This window comes from Hevea brasiliensis, unplaced genomic scaffold, assembly GCF_030052815.1.
Source record: "Hevea brasiliensis isolate MT/VB/25A 57/8 unplaced genomic scaffold, ASM3005281v1 Scaf147, whole genome shotgun sequence".
Classification (NCBI taxonomy): Eukaryota; Viridiplantae; Streptophyta; class Magnoliopsida; order Malpighiales; family Euphorbiaceae; genus Hevea; species Hevea brasiliensis.
The window spans coordinates 82,415-95,855 of record NW_026614638.1 but is presented as its reverse complement, the minus strand read 5'-3'; positions in this window follow the sequence as shown (position 1 = coordinate 95,855).

Here is a 13,441-nt window from a genome sequence, read left to right as displayed (position 1 = left end):
TTAATATTTGAGTTAATTATGGTTCCTGTCTTTAGTTTAAATATTTTTCCGGACATTCTAGCTGTCCGGACCGACACCGGTCACCGGAACAGTAGGATGTACGGAGTGGTTACCGGGAGGGTGTTACATGGCCATAGCGGGTTCTGAAGGCAGTTTTAGCAATACTCCGCTCTTGTACTTTTAACTGATAATAACCTGATCTCAGGTCAATTTTGGAGAACACAGCTGCACCCATCAACTGATCAAACAAGTCATCAATGCGGGGCAATGGATATCTGTTCTTTATAGTCACCTTATTCAACTGTCGATAATCAATACACAAGCGGAGAGTGCCATCCTTCTTCTTTATAAACAATACTGGCGCTCCCCAAGGCGACACACTAGGGCGGATAAAGCCCTTGTCAAGCAATTCTTGCAACTGCACTTTCAACTCTTTCAATTCTGCAGGTACCATTCTATATGGCGTTATAGAGATTGGGTCCACACTAGGCATAACATTAATCTCAAACTGCACCTCTCTTTCTAAAGGTAATCCTGGTAATTCATCAGGAAATACATTCGGAAAATCACATCCGGTAATTCATAGATGCCTATAATGCTAATAATGATCAAATCAATGAAGAAATGCCAAATTTGGAGGAATTATAAGTGAATGTGCCCCAACATGAAGATTTACCCAAAGAATGGAGATTTCATAGAAATCATCCCCAAGAAGACATCATTGATGATCCATCTCAAAGGAAGATGACTAGAGCACAATTGAGAAGATATTTTGGTAATGTTGCCTTTGTTTCACAAAGTGAACCTAAATGTTTTGAAAAAGCTCAAAATGATGAAAGTTGGATTCTTGCCATGCAAGAAGAACTAAATCAATTTAAGAGAAATAAAGTTTGGAATTTGGTGCCTAAACCAAAAAATCATTCAATTATTGGTACTAAATGGGTTTTTAGAAACAAAATGCATGAAAAAGGCAATGTTGTTAAAAACAAAGCTAGACTAGTGGCTCAAGGCTATAACCAAGAGGAAGGGATTGATTTTGATGAAACCTTTGCTCCGATTGCTAGAATTGAAGCTACTAGAATGTTGTGTGTCTTTGCATGTTACAAGGATTTTATGCTTTATCAAATGGATGTCAAGAGTGCATTTTTAAATGGTTATATTGATGAGAAAGTGTATGTTGCACAATGTAACACCCCTCACCCGACTACAGTGTAGCCGAGCAAGGCATGCTACAATCGGTGCCGGAGCACCCTATCTTATCTTACTTTATTCCTTTCATAATTTGATCTCGTTATATTTTAATGTTAATTATTTTTTTTCGACGGAGAAACCAGCGGAGTTTCCCCTATTTTATTACCAGTTGACGTATTTTACTATTTACCTGTTTGAAAATTTCAATAATGTTTTACAAATAGAATCTCATTAATTATTTTCATAACCATCTCATAATTCACATCTCATTCATATATCTCAATTTCATATTCATTTCCATGCATTATCTATATATTTTAAATCTGTCTTCGAATCCATACAATCTCATTCATACTCAAATCACATAAGTAAAATTTTCAAACTTCTTTAATTTACATATTAAAATACTTACTTTGAATAGCTTCCATAATTCATAGGTTAATTACATGAGTTTATTTTGTACAAGATATACAAATAATTTACAATGTGCTAGGAATGAACAATATACATAACATGTATAAATTGAGCCCTATCTACATGCATTCGAGGAGGTGACAATCTTGAACTCTTCCGACACTTCGCAGATCCGACTCCAAAAATCTCGATCGGCCACTGGTTTTACCTTGATCACTGCATGAGGAAGCAATTCCATCGCGCTAAGCATTTCTGCTTAGTGGTGCAATAATATAACCAGAAATAATATATACAAGTAAAGAAAGAAATAAATGATAATTCAGATACTCAAGAATCAATTTAATTTGGTATGGTATTTCTAGTATCAACGATCTTATATACTAGTTTGTTCCTCTTTGGAAGTGCTTAGTTTATAACTTTTCAGTAATACTAGCAGGTATATAATTTATTCTATCTGTATTGTATTTCAAGTCCGCATGCTCGCAATTTATATTTTTGTTATGTTTCTTTTGCTAATCTCTTTTGCTTATTCATTCAATACTTAATTTAATTGTATCGATTTTCATTATACTTAACTTAACTTAGTCGAATTGAATAATACTTTAATTGATCGCCCAAGTAACCTATCTTTGACGATCGATCGATAACGGGTCGTTGGCACTGGACACAGCGGTGCCTCAGGCCGTCATACCATGGGACGCAGAACGTCTACCATGTATGTAGTCAGTATGGCTAAAAAGCCATGATATCACATAATCGGGCATAAAAGCCATGAAATCGGCATAAAAGCCATGAATACGGGCATAAAGCCTTTCGCAGTACTGCTAAAACAATACCCTATTGGGATGCCAAACTATCCAAACCAATCTTGTTAGGTATACTAGGGCATTTGATACTTTAAAATATTAATATATTGTGCTTTATGACTTCATTATTTCATGATAAATTTCAATCATAATTCATACATTCATTTGATCATTTATATGATCACAATTCACATCAATTATCCTTTTATACCATTGTACTCAAAATACTTCTCCTCTTTACAATAATGAGAACTAATGTCTCATTCATACATTAATATGGTTTATTTATCCATTCATTATGTTATTCACATTGATCCCAATTCTAAACAATGGTTCACATGCACCATTGTATTCAAAACATTTTTCCTTTCTCATTTATACATTCAAGAGTCTACTTATGTAATTACAAATTTTATATTTCAAGTTGAGTTACTAATATTTTATGAATTCCATTTGTGATGGATATATATGCCCTAACTATCTATTCACATCAATTAGGTGACTTATTTTTCATGTTTCAAGTAATCCATGAATATTTCATGGATTTCAAATTTATGGCCTAAATTTCTTTTTAACAATTTTGACTAGGATGCATAGTCCATATTTGTCATACAATTCTAAGCATTTAAGCTTAGAATTGGTTCTAGGTCTTCATCTTAATTCACTAATCATTTTGATTACTATTCACCATACTAGTCAACCAAAATGTTGACCTTTTTATACTTAATGGATATATTAATTCTAATTACACCAAGATCCCACATTTTGAGTTTTACATTTACTAGTATTAATTGCCAATTGCAATTTAAAGTCCCCTAGATGCATTTCTAATTTCAAATTTTGAATTTCAAGTTTTGGTGTCACTATTCACCTCATTGGTCAACAAAAATGTTGACTTTTGCATAGACAATAGGTACATTGGTTTTAACACTCCCGATGTACCACATTTTGCATTTAAAACTTGTTGGAATCAATTACCAAATCCATTTCCAAGCTTATTTCAAGTTTTCATGTCACTATTCACTTCATTAGTCAACTAAAATGTTGAATTTTGTATAGAAAATATTTACATTGACTTTGGCACTTCAAACATACTACATTTTTCATTTAAAACTTGTTGGTTTTGGTCACTTTCTCAAAGCTTAGGTCATTTTGGCAAAATTGCCAATTTTCGGTTTTGGTGCTCCGAAGTTGCACTGTTTCATTGGTCGATTTACTGTTGGAATTTGACAAAACTTCCTTCATAGAAAATGTTCCTTATTTTGTCTAGTTGAATTTCGTTTTTTGAATCACTCCATTTGGAGTTTTGTAGCTCAAGTTATGGCCAAAATAAGTTTACTATTCACGTGCACTGTTCATGTTGCTATCATGGGTTCTGGTAGATTTTGATCCAACTTTGGTCAGTAATTTGATCAAGTTAAGTTCCCAATTTGGTCTAACTTTCTTCATATGAAATGTTCTACTATGCCTTAGGTTTCCATCGGTTCAAGAATCGCCTAAATCCGAGTTTTCTAGAGAGAGTTATAGTCCTCCAAACATTGCTGCTCAAATGAAAATTCTAGAAATCTCAGTACAGTAAACTTCACTTTGCTCAATGATTTGATTAGGTTCTGGTCATAATTTGGGGTAGGTTTCTTCATGAAAGTTGTTTTTCTATGTCTTAACTTGTTGCTGTAAAAATTTCAGGTCAATTGACCAAATCTACAGTGAGTTATGGCCACTGTTCATTTGGTCATTTCTGCAGGTGCTGTTGCAGGGTGTCCGGATTGGGGCCAACTTTTGGTCTTCTTGCTTTGGTCTTTTGGGCATGGTTTCTTCAGCAAAAATGTGCCATTATAACCCTAGTTTCATGTCCAATTGGCCAAACACCAATGAACTTACACAGCCAAAGTTATGGCTGTCCAAGTGGGCTGCAATTCTAGCCACCTTGCTGCACTCACAAGGCAGCCTACCATTTCAGTTTGTAACACTCTAATGCACCTCAAATTATGGTCAACATACCTCAAATGGTCACTAATTGACCATTAGAATGTTCTTTAACCATTTCATAAGCCAAATCAAAATTTTCACTCCCAAAACCCTAGCTTCCAATCCATGAATCATGCAACACATCCCAATTAAGGTCATCAATCATTCATATGTCATTATCTAAGCTTGTATTTAGGTTTTAGCCCAATAAAACTCATCAATTCCTCATCCTATAAGTGCTGGCCAAAATTTGCTTCTTAATTTCACACATGATTTTCTTCAATTTCTTAATTATTTATTCATATTCAAACTAAATTTCAATAAGTAAACAAGATTAGGAAGTTAATATGCACTAACCTTATTTGATAAAATTCCCAACTTGTTAAACCTTCACTTTCTTTCCTCTTCTTGGCTGCCAAAAGCTTCCTTAGGGTGTGTGGATTAATTTTAGTGAAGATAACTTAGGGTTTTGAGGTGAGAAAGGGTGTGGATTCAAGCTTTGTAAGCATGAAAATGGAGAAGGGAAAAGAGAAGCATGAAACGTTTTATTGGGGAAGAAGAGTAGCTGCAGAAAATTCTCTAAAATGGTCTTCTTTTTTTGCCCATTTAGGTATTATAAATGTCTTCCTTTAATTTGATTGGCTAAGGGGTTCTAATTACATCAAGCTTATGTCATTAATGCCTTTTTATTTGATTTTTCTTTCTTCTTTCTTTAACTCATTTCTAATTAAATTTTTACTAATATTTATTCATATTTTAGATCATAATAATTATTTACTCAACTGGACAAGTCGGCCAAAAATCGTCTCTGAATGCGAAATGACCAAAATGCCCTCCGTTTGGCTTAACGGGTCAAAATTGTCTGTACCGATTGAAAAACTTTTCTAAATATTTTCTTGGCATTCTAATGCCATAGGAACCTCAATGACTCTTCTCTGAAGTCCCAAAAATTATTTCATAAATTTTTCCTGGTCTAGGGCTCTCGCTATGAACAGAATTTCTCTCTCCTGCTACCCATCGCTGGGCACCTCATTTGACTTGGTTGTATTTTATTTCTAAAATTTTTACTAAATTTTTCTTATTAATATTTGAGTTAATTATGGTTCCTCACTTTAGTTTAAATATTTTTCCGAACGTTCTAGCTGTCCGGACCGACACCGGTCACCGGAATAGTAGAATGTACGGAGTTGCTACCGGGAGGGTGTTACACACAACCTCCAGGCTTTGAAAATCATGAGCATCCAAATCATGTTTATAAGCTTACTAAAGCTTTATATGGTCTAAAACAAGCTCCTAGAGCATGGTATGAAAGGCTTAGTAAATTCCTTTTATAGAATAATTTCCAAAGAGGCAAAGTGGACACAACACTTTTTGTTAAGAAGCATCATAATAATATGCTCATTGTGCAAATTTATGTTGATGATATAATCTTTAGTGCTACTAAAGAATCTCTTTGCAAGAAATTTTCTGAGATTATGCAGAATGAATTTGAGATGAGCATGATAAGGGAGCTCAAATTCTTCCTTGGACTTCAAATTAAGCAAATGAAAGATGGCATCTTCATAAATCAATCAAAGTACATCAAGGATATGTTGAAGAAATTTAAAATGGAAGATTTGAAGAGCCTGGGCACTCCTATGAGTTCAACAATTAAAATGGACAATGATGAAAAAGGTAAAGAAGTAGATACAAAGTTTTATAGAGGTATGATTGGCTCTCTTTTGTACTCATCGCATCTAGACTGCATATACATTTTAGTGTTTGCTTGTATGCAAGATTTCAATCATGTCCAAAAGAATCCTATCTAAGTGCAATTAAAAGAATCTTCAGATACCTCATTGGCACATACTCAATTGGTTTATATTATCCAAAATGTGAATCATTTAATCTTGTTAGTTATAGTGATTCAGACTTTACGGGAAGTAGATTGGATAGAAAAAGTAAATCAGGTTCTTGTTAATTTCTTGGTCTTGCACTAGTTTCTTGGCACAGTAAGAAAAAACTTCAAGAGCTCTTCACACCGAGGCGTAAATATATAGCTGGTAGTTGTGTTGCTCAAATTTTATGGATGAAACAACAATTAAAAGATTTTGGTTTAAAATATAATCTTGTTCCAATTATGTGTGACAACACAAGTGCCACAAACTTGATCAAAAATCCAGTCCAACATTCAAGAACAAAACATATTGAGTTCAGACATCATTTTATTAGAGATCATATTCAAAATGGAGATATCAAAATTGAATTTGTTGCATCTGAAAATCAACTTGCTGATATTTTTACAAAACCACTTAATGAGGAAATATTTTGTAAAATTATAAGAGAAATTGGCATGAGTGAACCACTTGCTTGAAATTTAATTCATATTGATTTAATATATCTACATATTATCCAATGTGTGAGTAATTTGTTGTGATATAAATTTGCTGAGAAAACTCTAAATAACATTAGCTAACTTATTTGTGTACTCGAGAAATTAATTTACTAAGTTGTGTGATAATGTTGCATGACTAAAATTAGTTTGCTGTATCGTGTACTGTTCAAATTTCAAACCAAAAAGTGATTGTGCTTTGAATTCTCTGCGTGCCAATCAATGCTCTTACCTATTCACATTTTCCTTGCTGTGTCAGATATATAGATATATATACATATATATAGAGATAGATAGATACATTTGAAATAAAAATAAAATTTAGATAAGGTACACTAGAAGAGGAAAAGCGCGAGACTCAAGAAATATTAACCACTGCTACACGAAACCGTCACCCATCAAAATTTTTTTTCTCGACTCTCTCTCTCCTCTGCATTGATTTACGACACTATTCCAAATTTTCTTGCCATTAACATTGACCCATATTCATTAGAACGCCTATCTCACTCTCAAATCATCAATTAAGTCTCTAATCTCTCTTTCATTCCTCACTGCACCAGAAGCCATTTTAAAATTACCCATTCTTCATCGCCTCTGGTTCCCCATTTATGGCTCGCACCAAATGAAAAACTCCTGCTGCTGCTGCTTCGTCGTCCTCATCGCCATCTGAAGAACTCCCAGTTGCCGCATTAAGGAAGAAATTGAAGGGAAAGAAGAAAACACCAGAAACTGAATCGACTAGTGTATCCTCCGACCCATCTAAGGTAGTCGAACCTGCTGTGACAGCACCAGAAAAGAAAAAGGGGAGAAAAATGCGCGGGATTGATACTCAACGCAAAAAGGGTGCTACAAAATCTTCGGGTTCTGTTGACAAAGCGCTGCTTGATTGTAAGTTCATTAAATGGGATAATTTTGATCAGGTAAATTTTCAATTCAAGGAACTCTTTGAATTTCAAGAATGAATGAACATTTGTGAATGCACTAATGCTTATTACCCTAGATTAGTCCAATAATTCTATAGAACTCTAAGAATAGTTAATGAAGAAGACAGATTTGAAGTATCCTTGAGTGATAGTGCGTATGTCATTTCTGTTAAGTTGATTGTTAAGGTTTTAAAATTGCCGAATGATGGAAATAAAATCTCTACTCATAGAGATGTTGCTAGAGTTCCAGGCTTTAATTTGGCTGAATTTGAAAATGAAGTCTTTCCTGCCCAACACTACCACTAGTACAAAAGCTTTTCAGCACATTAAGATTATTCACAGCATGGTGAATTATATTTTTTGTCCTAAATCTGGCAGCTATGGATATTTGAGTTACTTGGATATGTGCATCATGTGGCATATTGTTAACAGAGTAAGAATGAATTTGGCATATCTAATTTTCAAGAATATGTGTAAAGCTTATGGGATTGGTAAATTGCCTTATGCACATCTCTTGACTGCCTTGTTTAAAGAATTGGATATAAGTGTCTCTAAGGAGAGTTCTGGGACAGATTTGATTGTGCTTAGAGAAATTCATTCTGATACTGATGGAAGAAAGAAACGTTTTGAAAAAGGTGGATCTTCTTTAGCTAAAGTTGATTCAGATTCTCAAAGTGAGATTATGAGTGAGCTTCAAGGGCTAAGAACTTCTATTAGTGAGAAATTCAGTACAAAAAATCAGTCTATTGAACTTCAGAGAAAATTTGTGGATGTTGTTGATTACAAAGTGAGTCATTTACTTACCCAAAATGAGGAGTTAAAGAAACATATTGTAGATCTTCAGCAGGCAAGGGAAACTGGTTTCACAACCAAAGTTGAGACTGATGTACCTGCAAGTGATTCTTCTCCTCCTGCTACTCATGTTTCTGCTCATGGTAATGTTGAATGTGGAGGTACTGGGCTTGGTGAGTCTACTGCTGCTGCGGAACATGAAAGTGAACAGGTTGTTGAACCTGAAGTTGAACCTGCAGCTGAAGCCCCTGTTGAGCATATTAGTGAACAGGTTGTAGAACCTGTAAGTGAGCCAGCTGTTGGACTTGAGAGTGAACAAATTATGGACCCTGCAGTTGAATCTACACAGCAAAAGGAAGACTCTCTAAAGGATCAGCAAGAGAGTGCTCCATCTCAACCTTCTGCAGCCGCCGCACCTCCAGCCAAGAAAGGTAGAAAAAGATATAAGTCTACGGTGTCTAATCCATACTAAACTCTAGCTGCTGCCCTTCAAACCCCATCTGATGAGGATGAGCCATAGGAGCATGAGCATTTAGCTGACCAAGGTTCTCAGCCACCTACTGCTAAACCTTCCAGGAAGAAGATGGTGCCTTCCAAAGCTATTCGACTGAGCAAAAGACTTAATGATTAGAAAATAATCTGCATTTTTAATTTCCTATCTGCATTTTTAGTTTACTAGTATGTTTACTACTATTGTTGACTGATCTTTCAGTTTGCTACTGTTTACTTTACTGCTTTTACTTTACTACTTTCAGTTTGGGCTAACTTGATTCTTTTTGGATTAATATCTCCTGTTTCCTTTTTGGATGATGACAAAAGGGGGAGAATAGAATAGATATGTGCTTGTACTTTGAAAATGGAAGTACTTTGAAAATGGGAGTATGTTTATGTGCAAATTAACATTTTTGCATATTGAAATTGTGAATATCTTATGAACATGCTTTTGTAGCATAAATTCAGGGGGAGTTTTTGTATAGCTGATAAATTTTTTTTGGAAATTATGTGCAAATATTTAGGGGGAGTATTTTCCGCATACTAACTTGCTTGGTTATACATAACCTTACACACACTTTTATTTATTCTTGATTGATGATTCAACTGAGTTTTGTCATCATCAAAAGGGGGAGATTGTTGACCTTGTGTAACTCAAAATGAGCATTGATTTTGATGATGACAAAACTCAAACAGAATCTATCTAACTCAACTTTAAAGTGATGTGTAGATTCTTTCTCTTATTCATAAAGAATCTTTGAAGTTGCATCTAAGGAGGAAGAATACTCAAAGGCATCTCAAGACAAATCCAAGATGAGAAAGAACAAGATTATGAATACCAAGACTCAAAGTAAAGGTATGAAAGTCATAAGATTTAGAAATTGAGTCTTAGGACTTGTGTAAAAAGAATAGATGAAAGTTTAGTCAAATAAAACTCAAAATTAAAATTTTCTTTTAATTATTTTATAAAATTTTCTCTCATTATGACATTGTTTATTACTATTGGAATATATATTTTTCTTAAGGTCTAAATCAGATTTTTTTAAAAGATTAAATTTGAGACTGGCAACTGGTAAATTAGTTTGCTAACTTGTTTGCTAAAATATTAGTTTGCTAATGTATTTGCTAAAATATTGGTTTGCTAATTAGTTTACTACTGTCGCTAAAATTTCATTAGTTTGCTAAATGATCAGAGTTGCACAACTTCGCATAAAAAGACAAAATAATGGCTATTTTGCCTAGAACAGAGTGTATAACGTTCCAAAAAGGTTTCAAACGGTTTAAAATGATTTGAGACTATAAATACATTTTCTTTACTTTATTTTACACTTGATTAAAGCTTACATTTGCACTCCAACCTTGATTTTTCATTTATTGCTTTCATTCAAGAGCTTTAAAGTTTTTGAACTACTATTGACAAATCAACTCATCTCTTCTTTATAGTTTGTTTTGTATTGAGTGAGAGTGAGTGGTAAAACATTAAATTGCATTTAAGAGAGGTTGTACAAGCACCTATTGAAGCTTGAGAGTGTAAATGCTTTGAGATAGCACTTGTCAAGGGTTCAAGCTACTTTGGTAAAAGCTTGGTGTTGAAAAGTTGTAAAGGGCTTTTGGTCTCTTGCCTTTAAAAGAGCAAATAGTGGAGAGAAGACTCAAAGAGGGTTCTTTGAGAAAGTGGATGTAGGCTAGTTAAGCCGAACCACTATTTAACCTTGGTAAAAGCTTGTGTTGAAAAGTTATAAAAGGTTTTTGGTCTCTTGCCTTTAAAAGAGCAAATAGTGGAGAGAAGACTCAAAGAGGGTTCTTTGAGAAAGTGAATATAGGCTAGTTAAGCCGAACCACTATTTAACCTTGGTAAAAGCTTGGTGTTGAAAAGTTGTAAAGAGCTTTGGGTCTCTTGCCTTTAAAAGAGCAAATAGTGGAGAGAAGACTCAAAGATGGTTCTTTGAGAAAGTGGATGTAGGCTAGTTAAGCTGAACTACTATAAAAATCATTGTGTTTGATCTTTCTAACCTTAACCTCTTTACTTTTGTACAATTTAATTTTTATACATGATATTGAATGTTGATTGAATAGATTGAGTTGATATACTTGAGGATATATTGAGTAAGTTGAGAAATTAGTTGAATATTTTGTAATGCATGTTATGTTAAAAATTGCTATAAATATTGATTAAAGCTTGAATTGCAATTTAGGGATACTTTATTGAAACACATATCACTTTCATTATATATAAAAGAGCACCTAGTTGAACAAAGCCACAATTTTTCATTAGGCTACAAGCAAGGGCCGAAAAATTGTTAAAGTCCAATTCACCCCCCTCTTGGACTATTTTGGAACAATAATATTTTTAATTTTTTAAATTATTTATAATTATATTTTTTATTATTTAAAAATTCTATTTTAAATAAAATAAAAATTAAAAATTATTAATTATAAAATTCTTATCGTATTAGATTTCTTAATCAACTATCTTAACTTTTATTAAAAATAATTTAAAGAAAAAACTAAAGTAGAAGGCATGTTACTCTTGAAAACTATCTAAATCATTTAGATATTTCAAGAGCTAATCTTTTTCTCATTTTATTGTTATCTACATAATCATTTTTGTGTAATTTTTTAAATTTAGTTATATAATTTTATTCATATATTTAATAAAAATCGCATGGTCTATTTTGATAAGATTTTGTATTCTCTTACCGTATTTATAGTATTTTATTTATATTATTTTAATTAATTAATTTAATATTTTTTACTAATTTTATTTTTTTATAATTTTTTAAACTACCATTAATTAGAAATAAAATACCGTAATGGTAATTAATATTATAATAAAAAAATTAAATTTAATTAAATATTGAAAATAACTAAATTATGATAATATAATATTATATAAAAAAACTGTATATAAAAAACTTAAATTAACGAGTATGTACATATAATGTCTGATATAAAAAAACAGTTATTTTAAAATATCAAAACGCAAATTATACTTCATCTTTTTATTCTCACTTTTTATTAATAAAAATTTACTTATCAACAGTAATATTATATTGTAGAGATTTAAAATTGAGCGAATAATTTTAATAAATTAAAAATAAAAATATTTAATTATAATTTTATTAAACTTTAAATTAAATTATAATTTATGCTAAAATTTTGTTGAGTTGAATTGGATTCTATATTGGCCCAACCTAAGCACAATTGAAAATAAAATATTTATAAAAAATTATTTTTAATTTTATTATTTTAAATCATATTTTTCAAATATACATATATATTAAAAGCACAGGCATTGCACATATATCAAATAATTTATAACTCGTAGTTAATTTTGTTTATATCAAGAAATAAAATCTAATCATAATAAATTTTAAATTATTGTGTGGATACATTAAACTTTAATTTAATATATTGAGTGATAATTATAAAAAAATTATAAAAAAAATTATAAAAAATAAAATAATAGTAAAAATACTCATAATTAATTAATTATTTAAAATGTTTAGTGAAAAAAATTTATTCACCTTATAGACTCATTTTCAGATAATTTACATTTAATTTATTATTAATTATAATACATACAATTATGTCATAAACATTTATGAAAAGAAATTAATCTAAAATAATAAAAGCTATGCTTATTTTAAAAATTCATTAAGAATAATTATAAAAAATTATCATAATTTTGGAATAGTCTTAAATTTTGCAACCGTTCATATTACATAATAAAAAAAATCCAATAATAAATATATTTAAATTCAATTAAGCAAGTATTTGCTAAAGATTTCATTCTCGATATTATTTTTTGAGTATATTAATAATAATATAAATTAAATAATAAAAAAAAACACTAAATAAACATTTTGTATAATCTGTAAGATTTTTTTTAAACTATTCAATAGGTGAGAAATTTTGACAAAAAGAGTTAGAAAATCTAAATTTAATATTATTTCGTGAATCTCTTCAAATATCATACGTATTTGTTATTTTTAATTTATAATTATTTTTTAAAATTTTATAATTTTTTTAAAATATAAATATGTTTAATTTGTTTAATTTTATTATGTAATTATAAAAAATATTAAAGAATTTAATAATATTTAAATTATAGTATAAAAATTAAAATTATATTAAAAATTCATTAAAATGTAAAATAGTTTGAGATAAATATTTTACATGACGATCATGTAATTTTTTTTAAAACATTTAGTTGGTGGGCGTATTGATAAATTTGTTCATGCAAAGTGCATTTTAACTAAATATAAATATACTCAATTTATTTAATTTTATGATAATTATTAAACTATTATCATTGAATTTAATAATATTTAATCTATATTACAAAAAATAAATTATATTAAAATTCATTAAAAAAACTTAACTTTTTTTAGAGCTAATGATGAAAATTTTAAAATTTTAAAATTTTCAAATTTATTCACCTTAAAATTCAAAGTTGATAATTTAGAATAATCAATATGGAA